General features: G+C 38.5%; 1 protein-coding gene and 1 long non-coding RNA gene across 13 annotated transcripts in view; one reads left to right on the forward strand and one right to left on the reverse strand.

Annotated features, from left to right (window-relative positions):
- Positions 1–25,127, reverse strand: part of LOC145524398 (uncharacterized) — a 1,208,145-nt gene that overhangs the window by 472,069 nt on the left and 710,949 nt on the right. The gene's annotated exons all lie outside the window — the stretch shown is intronic.
- LOC145524400 (uncharacterized) lies at positions 18,796–24,267 on the forward strand. Its single transcript, XR_014067482.1, has 3 exons — positions 18,796–19,045; positions 22,258–22,378; positions 23,664–24,267. It is a non-coding gene; the product is annotated as an uncharacterized LOC145524400 (long non-coding RNA).

The following is a 25,127-nucleotide window of genomic DNA, read 5'->3' on the forward strand; positions in this document are numbered from 1 at the left end:
CCCTGAGGATAGCCAGGAAGCCATCCTCGTGACAAGAGTTTCTCACTCTCACTTGCTTCATTTTTTCCCTCCAAAACAAAGCCTTAGTTAGGCATAACTTAATTATTGAGTCAAGAATTATTACAAAAATCTTATTTATAATATGACCTGCAAAAATTACATAAGTCAGATAATTGACAGGATCACAAACCTCTACAGAGCATACTTATGAAGGCTATAATAAAGACAAATGATATGGTATAAAACAGAAAGAAAGCACAGGTAGGTTTTGAGGCCCAGCAGATTTCCAGGCTTACCTCCCCTAGAACACTTCTTAGTCATACAGAATACATCTTAGCACATTATTCCTAACTTTGCTCTCTTTATTGTTCAGGAAAACAGCCTTTCATCCTAATAACAACTACATACAAACTGCATGGCCAATAAATTATTTCACTAATAGGTGCCCTCAAGGCTTTTGTAGATTATAGATGAGAAATTTTAATTTATATAAAAAATCACTGTTGCAATATTCTGTACATACTTATGTTAAAAATCAACCTACCCTAGTCTTTCTAATCAAGTAGTAACATGCTCTACTTAACAATCAACATAATGAATAACTATCTCATAAAGGTCATACAGTTTACATATATTTTAAAGACACATTGTAGAAACAAAGGATTATTGTGAACTGCAAAGAAAGTAAAAATATCACAAATATATTTGAATTCGACTCATGGTAGAAAGTCAACAACATGCAGATCAATTCATTGACATGTTTCAAATATTGATCTACTGATTTGTAAAACATAGATAAACTATGACCAAATATAATAATATAAATTTTAAAAATGGCACAGCACCAGATAGGCTAGACTTTGAACTCTGGCTTCATCATTCACAAATTGTGTGACCCTAGGCACAGATGATTTCCAATTGGCCGTTCATATCCATGGGTTCTGCCTCCATGAAATTTAATACCAATTGAAAATATTTGAAAAAAAATTCAGAAATTTTATAAAAGCAAAGCTTGCATTTTCCTCATACCAGCAACTGTCTACATAGCATTTACATTATATCAGATATTATAGGTAATCCAGAGATAATTTAAAATGAATACAGGAAGATATGGGTAGGTTTTATGAAAATGCTACACCATTTTATATAAGGGACTTGAGCATTCTTAGATTTAGTATTCACAGGGGCTCCCAGAACTAATCCCCACAGATGCCAAAGAATGACTTTATTAAAAACCAAATCTGTTACATAAATATTCTAATAACATGTTCATATTAAGGCCTATAAGAATTAGTCTATGACAAGCATAATCAGTTCCACATAAAAGGTAACTTAGTAGTATTACTCATCTGAGAAGTTTTTATTCTCTTTTTCTCCCTGATTCAAATGCTTATAATAAGAACATCTTTTCTCTAGAATTGTGAGGACAAAATGAGATCATGTGTGTAGAAATATTTTAGGAAATATAAAGCAATGACCCTATTTAGATGCTTTTTTCTCATAATTTGTAGTTTCAAATTAACCTTGTGACCAGTGAACACATACATGAAAGTACTACATAGATCTGACCTGATTTTAACTAATTCTATGTTTTTAAATGTTTGCAATTTGAAAAGAACCTTATTAGTAAGTACAGGGTATGCTTGCTTGAATGTGCTCCCTAATTCCTATGGTCATATTTTAAACTTCTCCTAAAACTGACTCAAAATACAACTCTTAGCAGCTGTGTCCCTGTGCTCTTGCTTATTTCCAGAAATAGTATTACAGGTTAAGACATTTAAGTCTAAATAATATAAAAACCTAAACTAATTATGAAAAAAAAGAACAACTTTACCTGATGTTATCTACTTTTCTTTACTGCCAGAGCAATTAAGAGCGCTGAGAGTAGCTTACAATCTGCAATAACCAGACAGGTAAAGGTTAACTATTTTTGATCATTTAAAAGATGCAGGCAGGGCTACCCCCTATGTGAGCTGATTAAATCTACTTGATAAATCTTAAGGACTTTTCTCCTAACTACAAAGCCTAACAGTCATTTTTATTTATCTCGCATGTGACATAACTACTGAAATCATTGCGTGTATAGTATTACATTTACAAGAATGTCTATTGCCTCTTTTCCCATAGCTTTGGAGCTGCCAAAATAATTTTAAATTTCTGTGAAGAAACTTAACCAGCATTGTCAGAAAATAGGCTTCTATATGAGATAATTTTCTAGCTGATTCAAGCTGAATTTGTAAGAGCTTATCTTTATTTTAAAAAACAGCATTTATAAATATCCCCACTATAATATATATCCTTATCTATTTAAATATAGTGGGTGAATAAAAGTCTTATCTTAATGAGGTAGGGTATCATTACAAGAATCAGTTGTTGCAATGAATAGCAAAAGAGCAAAAGCCTCAAGGGCAAGTCACTTCTTTGAAATGTGTTGAAAATATTAATCTTTTTGCCTTTCCACAGAATGACCTTTTTGTGTGTTTTGATTTTTATAATTATTCTTTTTCATTCACAGTTGAGCTATCCTTATCTAGGTGGTGAGCTTCTGAAGAGCAGGACTGTCTCATTAATCATCACAGATATCCCCTCCCCACTCAAGGACACGTCTTTGATCTGTCTGCTACCAGCAGCTACAGATTTCTTCCCAATCCACCTTTCTTATTTACTATTTATAAACTTCTGTGAGCTGGGAAATGGTCTTATCAAACTGCAAGAACTTTGCTCAAAACTAGACTAGGCTCTGACACAGTGTCCGTGATATTTTTCATAGAAAGTTGACTTCCTGACCTCAATACTGCTTTCACATTCTTCCAAGCCTTCTGGATAGTTGAGGTTGCCACAATAAGGAACACACTTGAATTCAGGCGGTTTGAGTCACCAGTTTAGTTATAAACATATCTGACTTGTATGATAGTTTAGATGTACAGGCACTTTGTAAATTAAACAATGCTGTGCTGGCTGCCTAAGTTTTGTAATATTATATTTGCAAACAAGTTTAAATAAAGCAATAAATAATAACACAAAGAATCCTTTATGTCAATAATGACATGCACATCTCCATTTATCAAATGCTTTCACAACTACTTAATTTTGCAATGTTTTGCAATAGAGAACAAGGCTCCTACTGACTTTTTAATCTTTGTAACCGAAGAAGGGTAGGCTCACATATAAACCTTTTCATATAGTTTAACTATACCAGATAAGAACTTATATACCTTCACATTAAAAAATCCTTGGGCAGTTGTCCCTGTTCCCTCGTTAGGCATAAGATGTCATACATCACACTCAAAGCTGACAGCTGCCACTGTTTCCTCATTCTTTAGACCAAGAGCACACACAGCTTTACTATTATCTGGATTTAGACCAAAAGTCTCCTGGACTTTCCAATGCTGAAACAACTAGAATGCTGTCTGCTTTGACAAACCTTTAGTAAGTAACAATTATATAGTATAGTACAATATATAATATATATGTGTGTATATTATATATAATAGGATATAATACACATACATAATATATATGTATAGCAACACAGGATATATATGTAGTTATGTATATATGTAGTGATATACATATATGTGTGTGTATATATATATATCCTGCTTTATGAGAAACCATCTACATGTTTTATAAGGAATGTAAGCATTTAGTTAGATGCTACCCTTGTATATGTATTATTCTCCACCTCTCTCAGTTTTTCACTTTTTTCCATAACAGTTTTGCCAAGCATCCACAGCCTCAGCACCCCCTGAAGACTAAATTGGCACACAAATATATTTAAAGTACATTAGCATTTCTTCATGCCTGCTGAGAAGATTAGTTCACATATTCTAAAGCAATAAAGCAGTGAATTCTGTAGTTGTACCAAAAGCCTATGCCACCTGCTAAAGAAGAGAGATCAAAGGTACTAGGAATACTGAAGTAATATCAAGTGTAATAGCTGCCCCTGCTTTTTCTGGAAGGACAGTTCACAGCCCTTCCAGAATTTTAGTCAAGTTCTAGTCCATATGAACTAGGAGACTGTGGTTTGGGTTACCTCCTGAATAATTTTTGGGGTCTAGCTATGCATTTTTCTCTACAAAATTAAGGTGTCTTGACCACAATAGGGTAAGTTACATGGAAAGAGAAGACTCTCCAAAAAAATAACCTGAGAGGCAAACAGCATCAAGAAGGACTTGGTGTGATCACTTAATTTTACATCTGTATCTGTAGAGAAAATCTAGCACCACAGGACTGGTATGTTAAAACTTCTTTACCTCACCCTACTCCAAAAGGCCAAAAAGCTAAAGGCTTTCTCAATTTGAAAGAAGGAAATAGAAGCAAATATTAATTTAAGAAATGTAAATAGCTAAAAGCACACACATGTATGAGGCCCTTGTGCAGCTATATACTAGAAAAGATATTTAAGAATGTTACAGTAACACTTTCATAATAACCAAAAGGTAGAAACGTGCCAAATGTCCATCAAGGACAAAATTGATAAATTAATTTGGTATATTTATATAATGATCATAATAACACCAAAAATAAATGAAGTATGGCTACACACAACAACATGAATGAATCTTAACAAAATGTTAAGGGAAAAGGCATGTAACGATGACTCTATGCAGTGATATATATATATATATATGATAAAATATGTATGGTTTATATATCATATATATGACCCACAATTATAGATAGTGAGTGGCTACCTCTGCCTAGGAGGCATGATTAAATGACAGAAAGAATCATACGAAAAGGAACATTATTGGTAACTTAAACACACACACACCCATAAATATATAAACACAAGCATTTGTAGACCAGTTTAAATATTGTGCTACGAACCAAAATGTGATTTATCTAATTACAAACTATTATATTTCTAAAATGTAATTTACTAACACAAACTAACTCACACTTTTTATCAGTCCTTCAGTATTTGCTAAATGCATTTCTCTTTTCCAAAATCTTTTTCTTATACTTTATCTTTGCTGAAAAGTTAAAAACTAGTTACCAGAATATTTCAAACTTGAATAAAACAGATATTATTTTAATTTAAATGAGCCAAGGAGAGGAAATATGATTAAAATAAAGCAGAACTCCTGAAGCTATAGCAAATTATTTGTTTGAAGTTGCTTTCTACTCTCATTTTTTCTTTCCCACTTCTCATACCTATACATCCCTCTATTTTTACACATACACACTCACACACACACCAGTAGAATATAAAAACTTCTAATGAAATATAAAAAAGAAAAAAAATAGGACACACACATTGCCGATTTTTTTTCAATATAGCCTGGCTTCTAATCTCTGTACCTTTTATTCTTTCCACTGGCTTCACTTAACTTTGATGAATGGGAGTTTCAGCTGTAACAGGGAGTACACACGGCAACACAGGCGGTGGTCCATTTACTGTGAAGTGGACGTCTTTGTTTCACCTGTTCTTACCTTACAGTCTTGCTGCTGTGACTGAGAATCTCCTATACTACATCTTCACAGTGAGTTCATTTCTTGCTTTTAAATTCCTTTCTCCTAAAGATGAGTTCACTAATACCTGCTGCTACTTCCCTCAATGATCAGAGCACCTTTAGCACATCCACATTCAACCTTTCCAACAACCTATTCCAGTAGATAGCTTGTACACTTGCAATTGTATTAATATCATATGTTATTTTACAGTTTTAGAAGTATCTTTGGAGTCACGCTCTCGGGCTATTTGTCTGTCTATATATCTACCTACCCATGTATCTATCCATCATTTATCTACCTAAGTATAGATACAGATATATACAGTAGAGTATTTGTTTTGAAGATCCTTATTAAGCCAAATTTGTGGCTTAGTCAGGGTTCTTATTTCTGAAACATTAATTATGTTAATGAATACTGGAAACCCTCATCACATTCTGCCTACGTATCTACAGTAAATGAATTCCCAAATGATAATAATACTTATTGGGAAGGAAATTAAATTGTCATTTAATATAGTTCACTAAATCTCACAATTTCCTTCTAAATCAATTATCCAAATTAAAAGAAATAAATCAATAATCCAAATTACAAGAAATAGAATTTTCATTTATTTTTAACTAATACTTCCCTTTAATGATTAATGTTATAAAAATGAGGCAGGCATAACTTCTTTTTTATATTATCCATACACGAACTTGGAATTTATTTCATATAGTGAAATAATAAACATTATATATATAATTAGAGGATGTGTTTTATTAAAGTGAAAGTAAAAGTGAAGTCGCTCAGTCGTGTCTGACTCTTTGTGACCCCATGCCTACCACGCTCCTCCATCCATGGGATTTTCCAGGCAAGAGTACTGAAGTGGGTTGCCATTTCTTCTCCAGAGGATCTTCCCGACCAAGGGATCGAACCCAGGTCTCCCGCATTGTAGGCGGACGCTTTACCTTCTGAGCCACCAGGAAAGTTTTTTATTAAGAGAAAAACAAATTTGGCTCCAGGTTGATCTACAGCCATTGTATACAAACCACATGGTTGGATTCTTGGGTAAATGTAAAAAATAAAGTAATGAATGATGAAATCTGATCTTACTAAATATTAGACAAGCTGCAATATCTCTAAAGGTTCAGTGAGCAATTATGCATATATATCTAATTTTAAATATTTAATACTCAAAAGATATAAACATTTTGTAATCTTTATTTAATCATAAATTTGTCTATAGAAATTTATAAGGAAAAAAAGGAGAGCATCCATTTCAAGAATCCTAATTCAACACTCAAACTAAACACCCCTATTCATTTATTTAGATTAAGCTGTATATATTGCTAACCAATGTTATCATTTCAAATATAAGAGATTTGATCATTTTTTATTTAGGGAACTCATTTAAACATTCCCTCAGACTTATGCATCTTGCCCTAAATTGGCATACAGACTGTAAATAAATACATGCCCTTTTCCTTTTTTTTAAATGACAGTGGAGTGTTCACATGGGTTTAAAATTCTTGGCCTGTTTTCTCTTGAGTGTTGTCTATATATGTTATTCCAATGTCTTTAACATCTAGTATAATATATGAAAATAAGGTCAAGTTCATTATTTTTACTTTTTAAGAAACAAATTTTTAAAAGTTATAAGATATTATCTTCATTCTGAAGTTTAGGCATCATTATGTTACATATTTCAATGTGTTTCTTTTCTGAACTTTTGCCTGAAAATTGGGGGCTGTTTTAATTCTGCAAATTCAAGTCTTTAGGTCATAGAAATACAATGTTTAATTTGTTTAATTAACTTTGGTTTTTCATTTGCTTCTTTTGGAAAATATTTTATTTATATCATCTGTATTAGTCCTCTAGGAAGTTTGCTTTTCTTTCATCAGTGCAACACTTTCAACTTGTACTGTGTCTACAAAATGTTTCTTATATTATATTGTCCAGGACAAAAACCCAGGCCTCAATAATGGCAACCCTATTATTCAATTTATCTACTAACTTCTTAAATGGAAGGATTTTAAAATATTTTCTATTTTGCAATTGAAACCTCTTTCAATACTTCATATTTCTCCCAATTCTCTTTGCCTTCCATTTTGTCTATTCAAAGGCTGGCTCTTTCTTCCTTTCTGCTGTTGGTTCCCATAAAGTGCCCTTACATGGCTCTGTCAATCCTTAGGGTACAAGTTCAAATTCCAGGATACTTTATTGGGAATAATCCTTTGAGGGAGGAAAGGTTAAACAACACATTTGTCACTCATTTACCAAAACCTTGACGAAGACTACTATTACCTGGCATGTACAGCTTTAAAGTGAAACTTTCTTCATCTTGGAGGCAGCAAAAATTTATGATAATGAGTCAAGGTAAAAGAGATCAGCAAGTTCATATTATTTTGAATTTTTTGATTTTTAGACTACACTGCACAGCTTATGGGGTCTCAGTTCCCTAACCAGGAATCAAACTCAGGCCTCCTATAGTGGAAGTACAGAGCCTTAACCACTGGACTGCCAGTAAAGCCCCAGAAATGTGGTGCTCTAACAGTCTACATTAAGTCCCCTCCTACTCAGGAACAATGAAAACAAGTTGTGCCTCAGCTCTTTCCACTGCAAGAACTCTCCTCACAAAGTCAACAGCTTGAGATAATACCTCATATTTCAGCCAGCTCAATAAATTGCTCTATTCAGGACATACAGATGGTATTTGGAATACAATCAGAGACATCAAATAACTTTTCAGAATCCTCTATTCCCCAAATCTCCCAAGGCCTTATAATATATTAACATTCACATTCCAAAAGAAAAATGAACATCTTTAGTCCTGATTTCTCCACTGAGTTACAGATATGTAAATTATGTGATTGAAATTTCTGCTTGTATATCTAATTGTCATATTGAACATAAATGTCCAAAAGTAACTCGCATTTTAAATATTTACTTGTTTACCTATTCACTTTTTTCCTTTTCCTCATCCATCGGCATGTAAACTCTAAGAACAGCAGAAACTTGATTCATCTTATTGACCCTGTATCCCCATACTTAGTACAATGTCTGCCCATATGCTAGCTGTACAATAAACACCTGTTAAACTCAGAGATTAATACAGGATAATAATCCATCCTAAAGGAGATCAATCCTGGGTGTTCATGTTGAAGCTAAAACTCCAATACTTTGGCCACCTCATGCGAAGAGTTGACTCATTGGAAAAGACTCTAATGCTGGGTAGGATTGGGGGCAGGAGGAGAAGGGGACGACAGAGGATGAGATGGTTGGATGGCATCACCGACTCGATGGACATGGGTTTGAGTAGACTTCGGCAGTTGGCGATGGACAGAGAGGCCTGGCGTGCTGCAATTCATGGGGTGTCAGAGAGTCAGACACGACTGAGCGACTGAACTGAACTGAACTGAATAGAATATAATATAAGCAAGGTATTCACAGAAGAACAAAAGCAATAAACTTAAAAAGTCTGGTCAGTGACAAATATTAAACAAACATAAAATAGCAATTTTACTCTCTGATTTGGAAAGATCAAAAAGTAAGTACTTGAATCTAGAACACAAAAATTCTTCATTAAATATTTGTTAACTTAATCAATAATGGAATTGGGCTGGTAAAATTGACAGTATTTGGTAGTGAGCATACAAAATAATTTGTCTTCAAGGAACAAGAGAATTGAAAGAATTCATACCCTTTGTATAGTTGTTTTGAAGCATAGTACGTATCTTGGAATATATACTAATACATGCATAGGGAAATAATGAGGGATACACTTATACATAAGAATACCAGGAGCATAAGCAACAGAATATTTGTTGTAGAATTACCTTGCAAATGGAAATGAGCCTAAATTTACAATATAAGATAGATTAAATATGTTGTAGAATGTAAATACATGTTACAAAATTTAGTCTTTAAAAATGTTTTCTGAATATCATCTGGCAATCTATTTCATAAAATTTCCAGGGAGGGTTGGAATATAAGGATGTGTATCATATTCATTAAAGAAAGAAAGGAAAAGACATGGAGAGAAGGGAAAAAAGAAAATAATAGAGAGGGAGAAGGGAGGAAGGAGAAGAAAGAAAGAAGGAAAAAGAGAGGAGGGAAAGAAAGAAGGAAGGAAAAAGGGAAAGAATGAAACTGGACCTCTTATACAGAGTGAAGTAAGCCAGAAAGAAAAACACCAATACAGTATACTAACACATAGATATGGAATTTAGAAAGATGGTAATGATAACCGTGTATGCGAGACAGCAGAAGAGACACAGATGTATAGAACAGTCTTTTGGACTCTATGGGAGAGGGCAAGGGTGGGATGATATGGGAGAATGGCGTGGAAGCATGTAAATTATCATATGTGAAACGAATCGCCAGTCCAGGTTCAATGCATGATATAGGGTGCTCGGGGCTGGTGCACCAGGATGACCCGGAGGGATGGGATGGGGAGGGAGGTGGAAGGGGGGTTCTGGAAGGGGAAAATATGTACACCCATGGTGGATTCATGTCAATGTATGGCAAAATAAATAAAAAAATAAAAAAGACAAGGAAAAAAGAAATAAATCAGAGAATAGTTATCACTAGAGGAAAAAATAAATACCATAGATCATTCCCTTAACATAAAATATTTGTAGCCTTTCAAATTAGAAATTAGAAATATCCTCAAAGTAGACTTGTGTGAGAAAAGCTAGAGTACATGTCACATGATTCCATTGTGTAAAGCAAAACCAAACAAAAATAATCATCAAATGATTTAAAACCCCCAAAGTATGTGTGTTTTTATATCAGTAAAAGTGAAAGTCGCTCAGTTGCATCCAACTCTTTGCAACCCTATGGACTGTACACCACCAGGCTCCTCTGTATGTGTATACAAATTATGAGAGTGAAACATACAGACAAATGGAATGCATAAAGGTAATTGATATAGGTTACTTGGTAAGACTGAGGCCAGAGTTGCATATATAGGTTATTAGACAGGGGTAAGCAAAATGCCACTGTTTCCTCATCTATCTGCCATGAAGTGATGGGACCTCTAGGCTGTCACAGAGCACCGGGTTTGAGTTCCCTGAATCATACAGCAAATTCCCACTGGTTATCTGTTTCACTTACGGTAATGTATATGTTTCAGTGCTACTCTGTCATTTTGGATAGAGGAGACTCAGGGTCTTTGGAAGTGGCCTACAAATACAGATCTGAATAAAATGAAGGAGAAACTCATGTGTCCGTTTGTTGAAAAACTTCACAAGAGAGAATAGCAAGTGCAGTCTTACTGCTGTGATCTAGTAAAGAAGGAGATTGGATTAAATGAGTAAGGGCAACAATGGCACAAGATTTTGGCAGGAGCAAGGTAAGGCAGGACATGGCAAGCCTTGTAGAGAATCAAAAATAGATTAGCTCTTATTAAGGGCAGTGGGAAGTGATCTTGGTCCTGGAGTAGGGGAGTTTGATATGATTTATGTTCTAAATAGATTTGTGTCTATGAAGATATTATTCAGTGATATCTTATAAATTAACCCACTGCTTTCTCTCTTAAAAATAAATTCAAATCTCTCACACAGGAATCATTCCAAAATCTTTTTAGATTTTTCCTTTCTTCAAGGTCTTCTTGTTTTCCTACATTTTAACAGCCAATGGGATTCTCCTCAGATAACTTTTGTAGCTTTAATAGCTGGTGTGATAACCTTCAGGGGTTTCTCATTTCCTGCTACTTTATGTTACACTGTTTGGATTATTATTTAAAATTTTTCTTTGAACTGTTTAATCTGAGTGTGCTTTGACTCCCCAATTAAAGCTTTAAAAATCTAAACTATTTAAATAGGAGTTAAGCTGTTTCTTCTAAGGATCTTTCAAGACTTTGCTTTTGACTTAGGAAAATATTCTGACTTTGAAAAATGGTACATAAAAACAGCTTTATCATTCAAGCTAATTTTCTAGTTGCGTCACTCCATACCCTAAACACTTCTCTATATGTATGGCATCATGAGGGAAGAAGAAGAAAGAAGATGGAGAGAGAGAAACGTCTCCGTTTTAGCCCACAATCATGATTTTTAAAAATACATCCTATCAGTTTATAATTATTGTGATTATTATCTTCAGACCTTCAGTTCAGTTCAGTTTAGTCGCTCAGTAATGTCCGACTCTTTGCGACCCCATGAATCGCAGCACGCCAGGCCTCCCTGTCCATCACCAACCCTCGGAGCTGACCCAAACCCATGTCCATCGAGTTGGTGATGCCATCCAAACATCTCATCCTCTGTCGTCCCCTTCTTCACCTGTCCCCAATCCTTCCCAGCATCAGGGTCCTTTCCAATGAGTCCACTCTTCGCATGAGGTGGCCAAAGTATTGGAGTTTCAGCTTCAACATCAGTCCTTCCACTGAACACCCAGGACTGATCTCCTTTAGGATGGACTGGTTGGATCTCCTTGCAGTCCAAGGGACTCTCAAGAGTCTTCTCCAACACCACAGTTCAAAAGCATCAATTCTTCGGCGCTCAGCTTTCTTCACCGTCCAACTCTCACATCCATACATGACCACTGGAAAAATCATAGCCTTGACTAGACAGACCTTTGTTGGCAAAGTAATGTCTCTGCTTTTAAATATGCTATCTAGGTTGGTCATAACCTTCCTTCCAAGGAGTAAGCATCTTTTAATTTCATGGCTGCAATCACCATCAGCAGTGATTTTGGAGCCCAAGAAAATAAAGTCTGACACTCTTTCCACTGTTTCCCCATCTATTTCCCATGAAGTGATGGGACCAGATGCCATGATCTTAGTTTTCGGAACGTTGAGTTTTAAGCCAACTTTTTCACTCTCTTCTTTCACTTTCATCAGAGGCTCTTTAGTTGTTCTTCACTTTCTGCCATAAGGGTGGTGTCATCTGCATATCTGAGATTATTGATATTTCTCCCGGCAATCTTGATTCCAGCTTGTGCTTGTTCCAGCCCAGAGTTTCTCATGATGTACTCTGCATATAAGTTAAATAAGCAGGGTGACAATATACAGCCTTGACGTACTCCTTTCCCTCTTTGGAACCAGTCTATTGTTCCATGTCCAGTTCTAACTGTTGCTTCCTGACCTGCATAGAGGTTTCTCAAGAGACAGGTCAGGTGGTCTGGTATTCCCATCTCTTTCAGAATTTTCCACAGTTTATTGTGATCCACACAGTCAAAGGATTTGGCTTAGTCAATAAAGCAGAAATAGATGTTTTTCTGGAACTCTCTCACTTTTTTGAAGATCCAGCAGATGTTGGCAATTTGATCTCTGGTTCCTCTGCCTTTTCTAAAACCAGCTTGAACATCTAGAAGTTCACGGTTCTCGTATTGCTGAAGCCTGGCTTGGAGAATTTTGAGCATTACTTTGCTAGCGTGTGAGATGAGTGCAATTGTGTGGTAGTTTGAGCATTCTTTGGCATTGCCTTTCTTTGGGATAGGAATGAAAACTGACCTTTTCTAGTCTTGTGGCCACTGCTGAGTTTTCCAGATTTGTTGGCATATCGAGTGCAGCACTTTCACAGCATCATCTTTTAGGATTTGAAATAGCTCAACTGGAATTCCATCACCTCCACTACCTTTGTTCGTAGTGATGCTTTCTAAGGCCCACTTGACTTCAGATTCCAGGATGTCTGGCTATAGGTGAGTGATCACACCATCGCGATTATCTGGGTCGTGAAGATCTTTTTTGTACAGTTCTTCTGTGTATTCTTGCCACCTCTTCTTAATATCTTTTGCTTCTGTTAGGCCCATCCCATTTCTGTCCTTTATCGAGCCCATCTTTGCATGAAATATTCCCTTGGTATCTCTAATTTTCTTGAAGAGATCTCTAGTCTTTCCCAATCTGTTGTTTTCCTCTATTTCTTTGCACTGATCACTGAGGAAGGCTTTCTTATCTCTCCTTGCTATTCTTTGGAACTCTGCATTCAGATAGGAATATCTTTCCTTTTCTCCCTTGCTTTTCACTTCTCTTCTTTTCACAGCTATTTGTAAGGCCTCCTCAGACAGCCATTTTGCTTTTTTGCATTTCTTTTCCATGGAGATTGTCTTGATTCCTGTCTCCTGTACAATGTCACGAACCTCTGTCCATAGTTCATCAGGCACTCTGTCTATCAGATCTAATCCCTTAAATCTATTTGTCACTTCCACTGTATAATCATAAGGGATCTGATTTAGGTCATACCTGAATGGTCTAGTGGTTTTCCTACTTTCTTCAATTTAAGTCTGAATTTGGCAATAAGGAATTCATGATCTGAGCCACAGTCTTCTCCCAGTCTTGTTTTTGCTGACTGTATAGAGCTTTTCCATCTTTGGCTGCAAAGAATATAATCAATCTGATTTCTATGTTGACTATGTGGTGATGTCCATGTGTAGAGTCTTCTCTTGTGTTGTTGGAAGAGGGTGTTTGCTATGACCAGTGTGTTCTCTTGGCCAAACTCTATTAGCCTTTGCCCTGCTTCATTCTGTACTTCAAGGCAAATTTGCCTGTTAAGCCAGGTTTTTCCTGACTTCCTACTTTTGCATTCCAGCCCCCTATAATTAAAAGGACATCTTTTTTGGGTGTTAGTTCTAAAAGGTCTTGTAGGTCTTCATAGAACCGTTCAAGTTCAGCTCTTCAGCATTACTAGTCGGGGCATAGACTTGGATTACCGTGATATTGAATGGTTTGATATTGAATGGTTTTTCAACAAACGTACACATTAGTTTCTCCTTCATTTTATTCAGATCTGTATTTGTAGGCCACTTCCAAAGACCCAGAGTCTCCTCTATCCAAAATGACAGAGTAGCATTGAAACATATACATTACCGTAAGTAAAACATATAACCAGTGGGAATTTGCTATATGATTCGGGGAACTCATACCTGGTGCTCTGTGAGATCATTCTGTCGTTTTTGAGATTGCATCCAAGTACTGCATTTCGGACTCTTTTGTTGACCATGATGGCTACTCCATTTCTTCTAAGGGATTCTTGCCCACAGTAGTGGATATAATGGTCATCTGAGTTAAATTCACCCATTCCAGTCCATCTTAGTTCGCTGATTCCTAGAATGTTGATGTTCACTCTTGCCATCTCCTGTTTGACCACTTCCAATTTGCCTTGATTCATGGACCTAACATTCCAGGTTCCTATGCAATATTGCTCTTTACAGCATCGGACATTGCTTCTACCACCAGTCACATCCACAGCAGGGCATAGTTTTTGCTTTGGCTCCATCTCATCATTCTTTCTGGAGTTATTTTTCCACTGATCTCCAGTAGCATATTGGGCACCTACCGACCTGGTGAGTTCATCTTTAAGTGTCCTATCTTTTTGCCTTTTCATACTGTTCATGGGGTTCTCAAGGCAAGAATACTGAAGTGGTTTGCCATGCCCTTCTCCAGTGGACCACATTCTATACTATTATTACAAATGAATAGTACAGACCTTATTCTGTACTATTATTACAAATGAATAGTACAGACCTTATTCTGTACTATTTTATAAGTAGAAATCTTAAAACACTTTTTTTAGTTAAATGTATTGTCTACTTCGTTACTCTAAAATATTAATCATGCAAATAAACTTGATGCAAGGCTTTGTTGTTTCCTGTTGAAAGAAATCTAACAGTCTCCATTACACTTGAGCTTAGCATGGCTTCACTGAAATAGCTAACAACTGGTGGAAGGAGCTTACAAGTAGTAGAAAATACAAGATCTTGCTTATAACTACACCTTATAAAATTCTTGAAGAATAAATACTGGATTGAAAAAATCATCTAGATATAAGTTGTGTAACATACAACTCTTTGTGTTCCAACAATTTATGAGGTGATTCCTGTCATCAGGGGTTTACTCTGGGGCCTCCTTTCAATAGCTGTAGGTCCTACTAACTGGTAAGGGACAAAACCATATTGACCAACATATGTTTTATATATTATTCCTGGATGTGCACAGACTATCTGAATCAGAAATTGGTTATAAACAAAAAGAATATGCAAAATAAAAGAATGTTTTCCTTTGCTAAGAAGTCAATTAATCATATATTGCCCTGAGATGTATTTTCTACTTTTCTTTTAATTTTTAATTTTTGTTTTACCTCAAATTGTATGATTCTTAAAAGTTGATTATCTGCAATACTTAGAGCAAATGACATACTTTTTTATATATTTTAAACACTGGCAATGTTTAAAACATTTTTTTCTTGATAAAAGAAAATTTTATGGTATTATAAAATATGAATCTCTGTAAACTTATTTTAGAGAAAGATGGAAGAACAGAAGTAGATATTAACTGAGATTTTAAAGATAGAATCAATGCAGAATGAATGGATACAATGATTTTCCAAAATTTTTACAGTATATGACATATACTTAGACTATATATAAGTACTGACGCTGAATAACTCACAGAAGTACTGCTCATATTATATCCCTAAAGTACAGCATCCTTGGAGTTAAATGCAACAGTTGGGCATGTATAATGTGATACTAAAATACAAAAATATTTTAAAAATTATTTTCATGAAGAAGCTAATTAATGAAAAATGCAATATCCTATTATATATTATCTAAATATTTAATAAAATGTGGAAATACATTAAGGCTGAAAATCCACATTACTTTTACTTCATTTTCTTTTCAGTAAATCACTTATGTAACATTTCTATGTAAATAACATGCAAATAATTTGTTCTAATTTTGAATTAAGACCCACTTATTGATTGAATACTATATTAATACTTTCCCATGTGTGTCTTCCCTTGAACACTATGCCAAATGAAGTCTATTATAAATTGTTCCTCAAAAGTTTTCTATGCAGATTCTGTCCATTTCATGAGTTTGGAAACCTCCCTTAGATAGACTAGTAGAAGCAAAAAAAAAATAATGAAATCACTAGCAACAGAGTTATGAAGCATTCAAAACCACAGATACGTGATCAGCTTTCTTTTTATATCTCTGGCTACCCCTCTTCTAACTGCTATCTCTTTGACTGCTGTTTCTAGATAGACATTACTAAGAAAGCTTGCATTTGCTCTATTACAGTTGTGGTGATATTAAAGTATTTCATATTTACATGTATAGGTGGAAAAAATGTCACAAAGAAATTACTCATTCTTTGGTGAAGATAATGGGGTGATCAGAATCAGTTACGAAATGCAGAATTTCTATGCATCTATTCCCTTTCCTGGAATGTAGACTGCAAATTCTGTTCTCATTTACACACATATTTAACATTGTATACAATAAAAAGATATTCCCCAAAGAATAACAAAAATTGGAACAAAATTTTATTATCTAATTTTACCTGTAAATTTAAGAAAACAACAATAAGCATATGACTGGTTAAGTGGATTTGTTATATTTCTTTAAGAAGTTCTTAAATTCTTAGTTTGGAGGGTATATGCGCTTTACATATTTTCTTATATAAACATATATTTCAGATATCTAATTTAACAGTTTATATACATATTGATAAATACTAGACAGACAGGGCCAGTCATCCACATTTAGTTAAAGGATATATAAAACAAACAAAAAAATACAAAATACAGCATCAAAAACAGTAGTCATGAAGGCAGCAGGGGGTGGGGTAAATAAGCAAAACTGTTAATACGGATTTGAACTAAAGAGATCAGCAGCTTGACTCACAGACATAGAGAACAGATTTGTGGTTGCCAAGGGGAGGGTGGCTGGAGGAAGGATGGATTGGGAGTTTGGGATAAGCACATGTGAACTATTATATATAGAGTGGATAAACAACAAGGTTCTACTGTATAGCACAGGGAACTATATTCAATACCCTGTGATATGTCATAATGGAAAGAATATGAAAAAGAAGGTATACATATGTGTAACCAAATCACTATACTGTACAGAAGAAATTAACACACCATTGTGAATCAACTCTACATCAATCAATCAATCAATAAATCCTCATTGCATTTTCTACATGTTACGAGACTGTTATCAACCTTCAAATCATTAACACCTGTTCAAATTAAGTATTTTAAAGGTATTTATTTTCCTACAATTTAATTACCTATATTTGGGGGCGATAAGAGTAATATCCATCAATATTTTTAATTCTATTCTTCTATAAGAAGCTATATATCATTATTATGTAACATTAATAGATCATTTTTGTTCAATTCTGTATCAGTAGTTTTTGACATCCTGTTTCAGATGGTAAAGAATCTGCCTGCAGTGCAGGAATCAAACACAGGTTTGATTCCTGGTTCAGGAAGATCTCCTGGAGAAGGGGATGGCAACCCACTCCTGTATTTTTGCCTTCAAGAATTCCATGGACAAAGGACCCCGGCAGGCTTAAATTGAGTGAATTTTGAGATCAATTAGTGAAGGCTGGTATTTCTATTATTCATTTCCCACTTTTAATCTTTCATTTTGAGGCTAATATATTGATATTCTTCCTAAGGAGACTGTTTGTCGTTGTTAAGTTGCTAAGTCATGCCAACTGTTCTGTGACGCCTTTGATTATAGTCTGCCAGGCTCCTCTGACCATGAGATTTCCCAGGCAAGAATACTGAGTGGGATACCACTACCTTCTCCAGGGAAATCTTCCCGGCCCAGGGGTTGAACCTACGTCTCCTGCATTGACAGGAGGATTTTTTACCACTGAACCACCCAGGAAGCCACGGGGATTGTTGGGTAAGAGGAAACACACAGGACTTCATCTATAAATTTTGGCAATTTGCCTTCTATATTTTTGAAATTTTTTTTTAAGAAAGCATCTTATGATAAAGAATTTTACAATAAAGATAAAACTAAAGGGAAGAATAATGTTTTTATAAGCTGTTTTGGGTTCTATAAAAAACACTATAAAGGGAAATATTAGAAATAAAAGGAAAATATAAGCATTCAAAATATTTATATGTCTGTAATTAAATATTACTTTTAATCTTGTGTTATTTTCTGTTAGGTAGTTAGAATAGAAAGCAGGAGTCCAAAATGGCGGTGGCTAAAAGAAAGGAAGGGAAAAGCCCGTGAAAATGGAACAAAGGAAGGTCAAAGGAAGGTCCGAGGACCGGAGTGAGAACTTCGGGTAGAAGAGCACTCTTGGCTAAGCTAAATTTACATAGGGCAGGCTCAGGGAGAGGAAAAAAAACATAAAAAAAGCAGAGCCAAAGCGCTCTCTCTCCCTTTTTCTCTCTCCTGCGCGCTGGGGCGTTCTTCTCTTCGTGTTTTTGGGTTGACGGTCGGCAGGCCCTCATGCTTCAAGGATGGATTTTCCTGCTATTATCTAAATAAAATAGAGCTGTAACACTGATTTGTCTAAGAGCTATAACATGGTCTGTCCAAGACCCGAGAGCCGCCGAGGGCTCTAATGTCTGTCACTCCAAATCTTTGTTGTGACGTGACAAGAACCGAGGAGCATACACTCGCGTGACATTTATGGTGCCGTGACTCGGATAAAACCTGACTGAAACAGCCTTGGCAGCGCGGCTCCCGCAAGGAGGAGGCCAAGCACAGCAGACGCCCAACTCACTGAAAGCTTCCGCGGTAGAAGCGGAACCCTAAGAAAACCCAGCGCAAGAGGCCCACCGTGCTGGAGACTGGGACAACAGAAAGCTCACACGGCTCAGTCTCAGATTCCAGAAGACCTCCGGTTAAGGTAGGAGGTCCTCGCTCCTATGGCTGGAGGGACATGCCTAACAAAATCTTAATTCCTTTACAACCTCTCGTTTCTTGTTTCCTCGAACACCCGGTGAACAGATGGGCGGCAGTGAGCACAATTGAGGGACTCTGGAGAGGTTACTCCTCAGTATGTCCCAAACGCACTCTCTGCTGGGCCCCAGCAGCTGTTACCCAAGCCGGCAAGGGTTCTTCTGTCCTTACTCTTCCCTATGCCAAGGATCAGGCCAATAAAAACGGAACACAGGTCAGGTACTTAGCAGATTTTCAGCACACCATGAAGGGGATCCCTTGGCACGTTTTTCCCACTGCTTTTTCCTCCTGTCCTTCAGCTCTCTCCTGGGACTCAAGCCCGGCCCAAACCCATAAAGCTCAGGCTCTGATGTCTTATTGCAAAAATTCAGTGAGAGACAAAGTGATAAGTAAGAGGTGCGGATTTGTTAGGATTCAGAGAGAAGCCCACACTTAAGGGTGTAGGCCATTGCTGAGGGCAAAGGCTCCAGCTATGGAATTCGGAATACTGCCTGGCTAGGCTTTGTGAGCCGGGTGAATTCATATGCTAATGAGTGGGCGGATCACCCCAACCATTGGGGAACCACCCACTCCTCCCTCTTTTAACAGTACCTTAGAACTGTCCTGCTACCTCTGGGTGTGTCTTTTGGCTTACAGTTTGGGGTTTAAGGTTTACTTAAATTTGACTTGTCATCTTGGACCCAATTGATTTTAAGCGGTTTACGTTATGCCCCTGTGCTATGTCATTCTTTCAAAGCCTGTGCTCTGCCTCCTTCCCTCCTGTTTTCATGATCCTTTCCTCAGCCCCATCTGGGCGCCTCTACAATCTTCTGGAGGGAAATACTGTGTAATATCTAATCCCTCTAGATATTCAGGCTTTCATCTTCCATGTTTCCTACAACGTGCAACATCAGCATCTTTCAGTGAACCCGCTAGGGCGGGCGACAGGCACACAATGCCTGCCAGAAGTCCATCAGTTGGCATCCCTTCAAAGGCAATTGGGCTTCCAGGGATAATGTTTGCCACTTTGGGAGCCCTGTAGGCCGTTTGGTCCCAAACCCCTTAATCCTACCTAGTACTGGTCACGCTGGAGATCTTGGGGACGCCCAACTCCAGCCCGGGGGTCCCAGGAGGTCATCACGCCTTGACCTGCTTAGGGATCTGGTCCTCGAGAGATTGTCACGCCTCAGCCTGCTCGGGGATCCGCTAGTCCCGGGGATCCCAGGAGGTCGTCACGCCTCGACCTGCCCAGGGACTCAATTCTCGGCAGGCCGTCACGCCTCGACCTGCCCTGGGATTCGATCTCTAGGAGGCTGTCACACCTCAGCCTGCCTGGGGATCTGCACCTTGACCCAGGGATGCCTAGCTCTCAGGTTGCAACAGTACTAGGTAGGATGAGCTTACATCATGATATCTATTCCCTTCCACAGTGGGCAAACCAGCAATGAGTTAAGATTACAACCCGTTAATCCTACTCAGCACTGGTCACGCTGGAGGTTTTGGGGATGCCCAACTCCAGCCCCGGGGTCCCAGGAGGTCATCACGCCTTGACCTGCCTAGGTATCTGGTCCTCAAGAGGTTGTCACGCCTCAACATGCTCGAGGATCCGCTAGTCCCGGGGATCCCAGGAGGTCATCACGCCTCGACCTGCCCAGGGACTCAATTCTCGGCAGGCCGTCACGCCTCGATCTGCCCAGGGATTCGATCTCCTAGGAGGCTGTCACGCCTCGGCCTGCCTGGGGATCTGCACCCTGACCCAGGGACGCCTGGCTCTCAGGTTGCAACAGTACTGGGTAGGATAAGCTTCAAAAAGACTCACCCCTAAGGAAGTCCACCCATAAAAATTAAAGGAAGCCTATTACTTGTGGGACTGTGCCCAGTGCCAGCAATAACTCAGAAACCCAACGAAAACAACATTGCCTTTCTGGAAGGGCTAAAAGAGGCCCTCCAAAAGTTTACCAATCTGGGCTTAGACTCTTATGAGGGACAGGTGATTTTAAAGGACAAATTCCTGTCCCAATGTGCATCAGATATCAGAATTAAGTTACAACAGCTACAGCAGCAAGACCCTGCTGCCTCTTTAGATGAGATGATCCAGACAGCCACTAATACCTTTTATAACAGAGAACAAGAAAAGGAGGCCAAGGCCCAGGAGAGGGAGAGAAGGAAAGAGACAAGGCATGCCCAGATGCTGGCCACCCTCCAGGGAAGCCCTATGGCAAACCCTGACTCCTTGAAGGACAAGGCACAAGACAAATGCCTAATCTGTAGACAGGCGGGGCATTGGGCCAAAGAGTGTCCAAACCGTGACAAGTCTCCTAGAATGGCTTGCCACAAATGCCATCAACTGGGACATTGAGCGGCACTCTGCCCTCGGGACCCAAGAGCCTCAAGGTCAAGCGCCAAGCCTTCCCTCATGACGGTTCAAGAGGACTAAAGCAGCCCGCTCCAGCCAGCCCGCCTGTCACAGATAACCATCATGGGGCTGGAGCCAAGGGTGCAACTGGATGTGGCAGGTAGGTCCAAAAACTTCTTGGTTGACACAGGGGCTACCTACTCTATCCTGATCTCCTACTCCGGAGCCTTCTCCTCCCAAACATGTACCATTTTGGGTGCTACAGAAAAAGCAACTACTAAAAGATTCACTCAAGCGTTTCTTTGTTGCTGGACTGCCGTGGGGTGGACAAATATTTTCCCACCAGTTTCCTGTGGGGAACTCCTCAAAAGAAGGCAGAGGCTACACCAAAACAAGCCTTAACTCAGGCACCTGCCTTGAAGTTGCCAGACCCAGAAAAAGCATTCCAACTTTGTGTCCGTGAAAGAGAGGGAATAGCCTTGGAAGTGTTAACTCAAAGGTTGGGATCTGAGCCCCAGCCTGTAAGCTTACTTATCCAAGAGGCTTGATCCAACCGCCCGAGGCTGGCCCCCTGCCTTAAAATTTTGCAGCTATTGCAATCATGATAGAAGATGCTTTAAAACTCTCCTTTGGGGGTAAACTAACTATTTTTACCAGCCACCAAGTAAAACAACTGCTAAATGGGAGAGGCCATTTATGGATGTCTGATCAAAGAATCCTCAGATATCAAGTAATGCTGATGAAAAATCCAGGCCTCACTATATCCCCTTGTGAGGTTCTTAATCCAGTCACCCTCCTGCCTACCCCCTTTCACTCTTGTCTAGAAACCTTGGACCACTGGACAAAACCCCAAGACGGATTGTCGGAAGATCCTCTGACCAATCCTGAGGAAATCTGGTACACTGATGGAAGCAGCTTTGTCTTAGATGGAAAGAAAAGAGCCAGGTATGCAGTAGTCTCCAATTTTGAGGCCATAGAGGCTAAGCCTCTGCCACCAGGTACTTCAGCCCAATTAGCTGAGCTCATAGCCCTGACTCGAGCTTTAGAGCTGGGAAAAGGAAAAAGAATAGCCATTTACACTGATTCCAAGTATGCCTTTCTGGTGCTACATGCACATGCTGCTATTTGGAAAGAAAGGGGCCACTTGACCACTCAAGGGTCCCCAGTCAAATATGGTGATCAAATTCTTAGACTCTTGGAGGCAGTCCATCTGCCTACTGAGGTTTCAGTCTCCCACTGTAAAGGGCACCAAAAAGGGAGCATGGAAGTTGCACGAGGAAACCAAACAGCTGATCAGGCAGCTAAGAGAACAGCATTACAGAACAATGACCTAATAGGGGTCTCTAAAGAATTGGGCATTACTTATTATCTCCATTGGGCTTGGAGGCCTCAGTCTTCAGGAAAAGTAGAAAGAGCCAACCAATTCTTAAAATCAGTGATAAAAAAGATAACCCAAAAGACCTCCCTGAGATAGAAGGAGGCTTTACCAATAGCCCTCCTCCGCACCCGTATTGCCCCTAAGGAACAGGTTGGTCTTAGTCCTTATGAGATGCTATATGGGAGACCTTTTGTTTATGTCAATGACCTCTTCCTAGATTCAGAGGTTCAGACCCTCCAGTCTTACACCATGGCCACTGTGCAATTCCAACAGGATCTACGCTTGTGGGGTGTGAAGCAGGACCCAAAAGTTTCTAAGGAGTCACCACTGTATGCTCCAGGGACACAAGTCCTAATTAAAGTCTGGAAAGATGGGTCCCCAAAGGCTCAACTCGAGCCCACATGTAAGGGCCCCTACCCTGTAATACTTTCTACCCCCACGGCAGTCAAGGTACCAGGACATGACTCCTGGATTGACTACTCGTGAGTCAAGCCGTGGAAAAAACAGAAGAGGACAGACACTCAATACACCTGTGAGCCCCTGAGAGATCTCAGATACCTATTCAGGACTACAAATGAGTGTCATTCTAATGAAAACCCCCCAAATCTGGTTTCTGGAGATAAGATTTCTCAAGATAGCTCTAAAGAGCCAACACAGCTTGACAGAGATTATATGCAAAAACAGACAAGAGATAAATCTTCTAATCCCTGAACAAGGAGGGACTTGAGCCATCCTGGCAATGGGAATTGAGAGTTGGCTAATGCCCCTACTAGTCCTTGTTATGCCATATTGATGCTGCTTATGATTACTCCATATATTATCAATTGTCTAACCTGTTTTATCCCTGCTCAGGTCAACAAGCTACAACATGCAGTGCCAGTTCAACTAAGATATAAAACTACAGCCGACCATGGAAAATATCACTCACTCTTAGATGGACACCGCTATGAGGACTCTGAGGCCTGAGAGTAGCAAGAGAGGGAGGCCCATACCCTCCGCCGTCCCAATTCAGCAGGAAGTACCCAGAATGACCTCGACGCCCCTATTCTCAAAGAATTGGGCCTCCCATCTCTTGAGGGGGGAATGTTAGGTAGTTAGAATAGGAAACAGGAGTCCAAAATGGTGGTGGCTAAAAGAAAGGAAGGGAAAAGCCCGTGAAAATGGAACAAAGGAAAGTCAAAGGAAGGTCCGTCAAAGGAAGGTCCGAGGACCGGAGTGAGAACTTCGGGTAGAACAGCACTCCCGACTAAGCCCAATTAACATAGGGCAGGCTCAGAGGGAGGAAAAAAAAACACATAAAAAAAGCAGAGCCAAAGCGTGCTCTCTCCCTTTTTCTCTCTCCCGCGCGCTGGGGCGTTCTTCTCTTCTTGTTTTTGGGTCGGCAGTCGGCAGGCCCTCATGCTTCAAGGATGGATTTTCCTGCTATTATCTAAATAAAATAGAGCTGTAACACTGATTTGTCTAAGAGCTATAACATGGTCTGTCCAAGACCCGAGAGCTGTGACCCGCCGAGGGCTCTAATGTCTGTCACTCTAAATCTTTGCTGTGACGAGACAGAACCAAGGAGCATACACTCGCGTGACATTTTCCCATAAAGATTTTAGAAGGAATAATATCTTCACGTACATTTCTGTTTTAGATCGGATACATGTAAAGTCAATCTCTAGAATATCAGGTTTCATTTAAATTACTAATGTTGTTGAGATGGCAAGCAAAGGGGAGATATAGTTATTTAATGGATCTGTTCAGCCTACTCACAATTCTGAATCTCAGTAAGAGTGAAATGAATCAGAACTTCTGATTTACTTTCATTTACTTTCATTGATTTCCAGTCAATGAAAAATATAGCACTGCATTTTTTTCCTAACAAAATGATCCACAATATAACATACAACATAATGACTGTAGTTAACATTGCTCTACGATAAATATGCACTCAATATGCCACCAAATTTGGAAGACTCAGCAGAGGCCACAGGGCTGGGAAAAGTCAGTTTTCATTCTAATCCCTAAGAAAGGCAATGCTAAAGAATGCTCAAACTACCACACAATTGCACTCATCTCACACGCTAGCAAAGTAATGTTCAAAATTCTCCAAGCCAGGCTTCAACAATATGTGAACCGTGAACTTCTAGATGTTCAAGCTGGTTTTAGAAAAAGCAGAGGAACCAGAGATCAAATTGCCAACATCTGCTGGATCATCTAAAAAGGAAGAGAGTTCCAGAAAAACATCTACTGCTGCTAAGTCGTTTCAGTTGTGTCCAACTCTGTGCGACCCCATAGACAGCAGCCCACCAGGATCCTCTGTCCCTGGGA

Source organism: Giraffa tippelskirchi, chromosome 10, assembly GCF_054371585.1.
Source record: "Giraffa tippelskirchi isolate mGirTip1 chromosome 10, T2T-mGirTip1v1.2.pri, whole genome shotgun sequence".
Taxonomy (NCBI): Eukaryota; Metazoa; Chordata; class Mammalia; order Artiodactyla; family Giraffidae; genus Giraffa; species Giraffa tippelskirchi.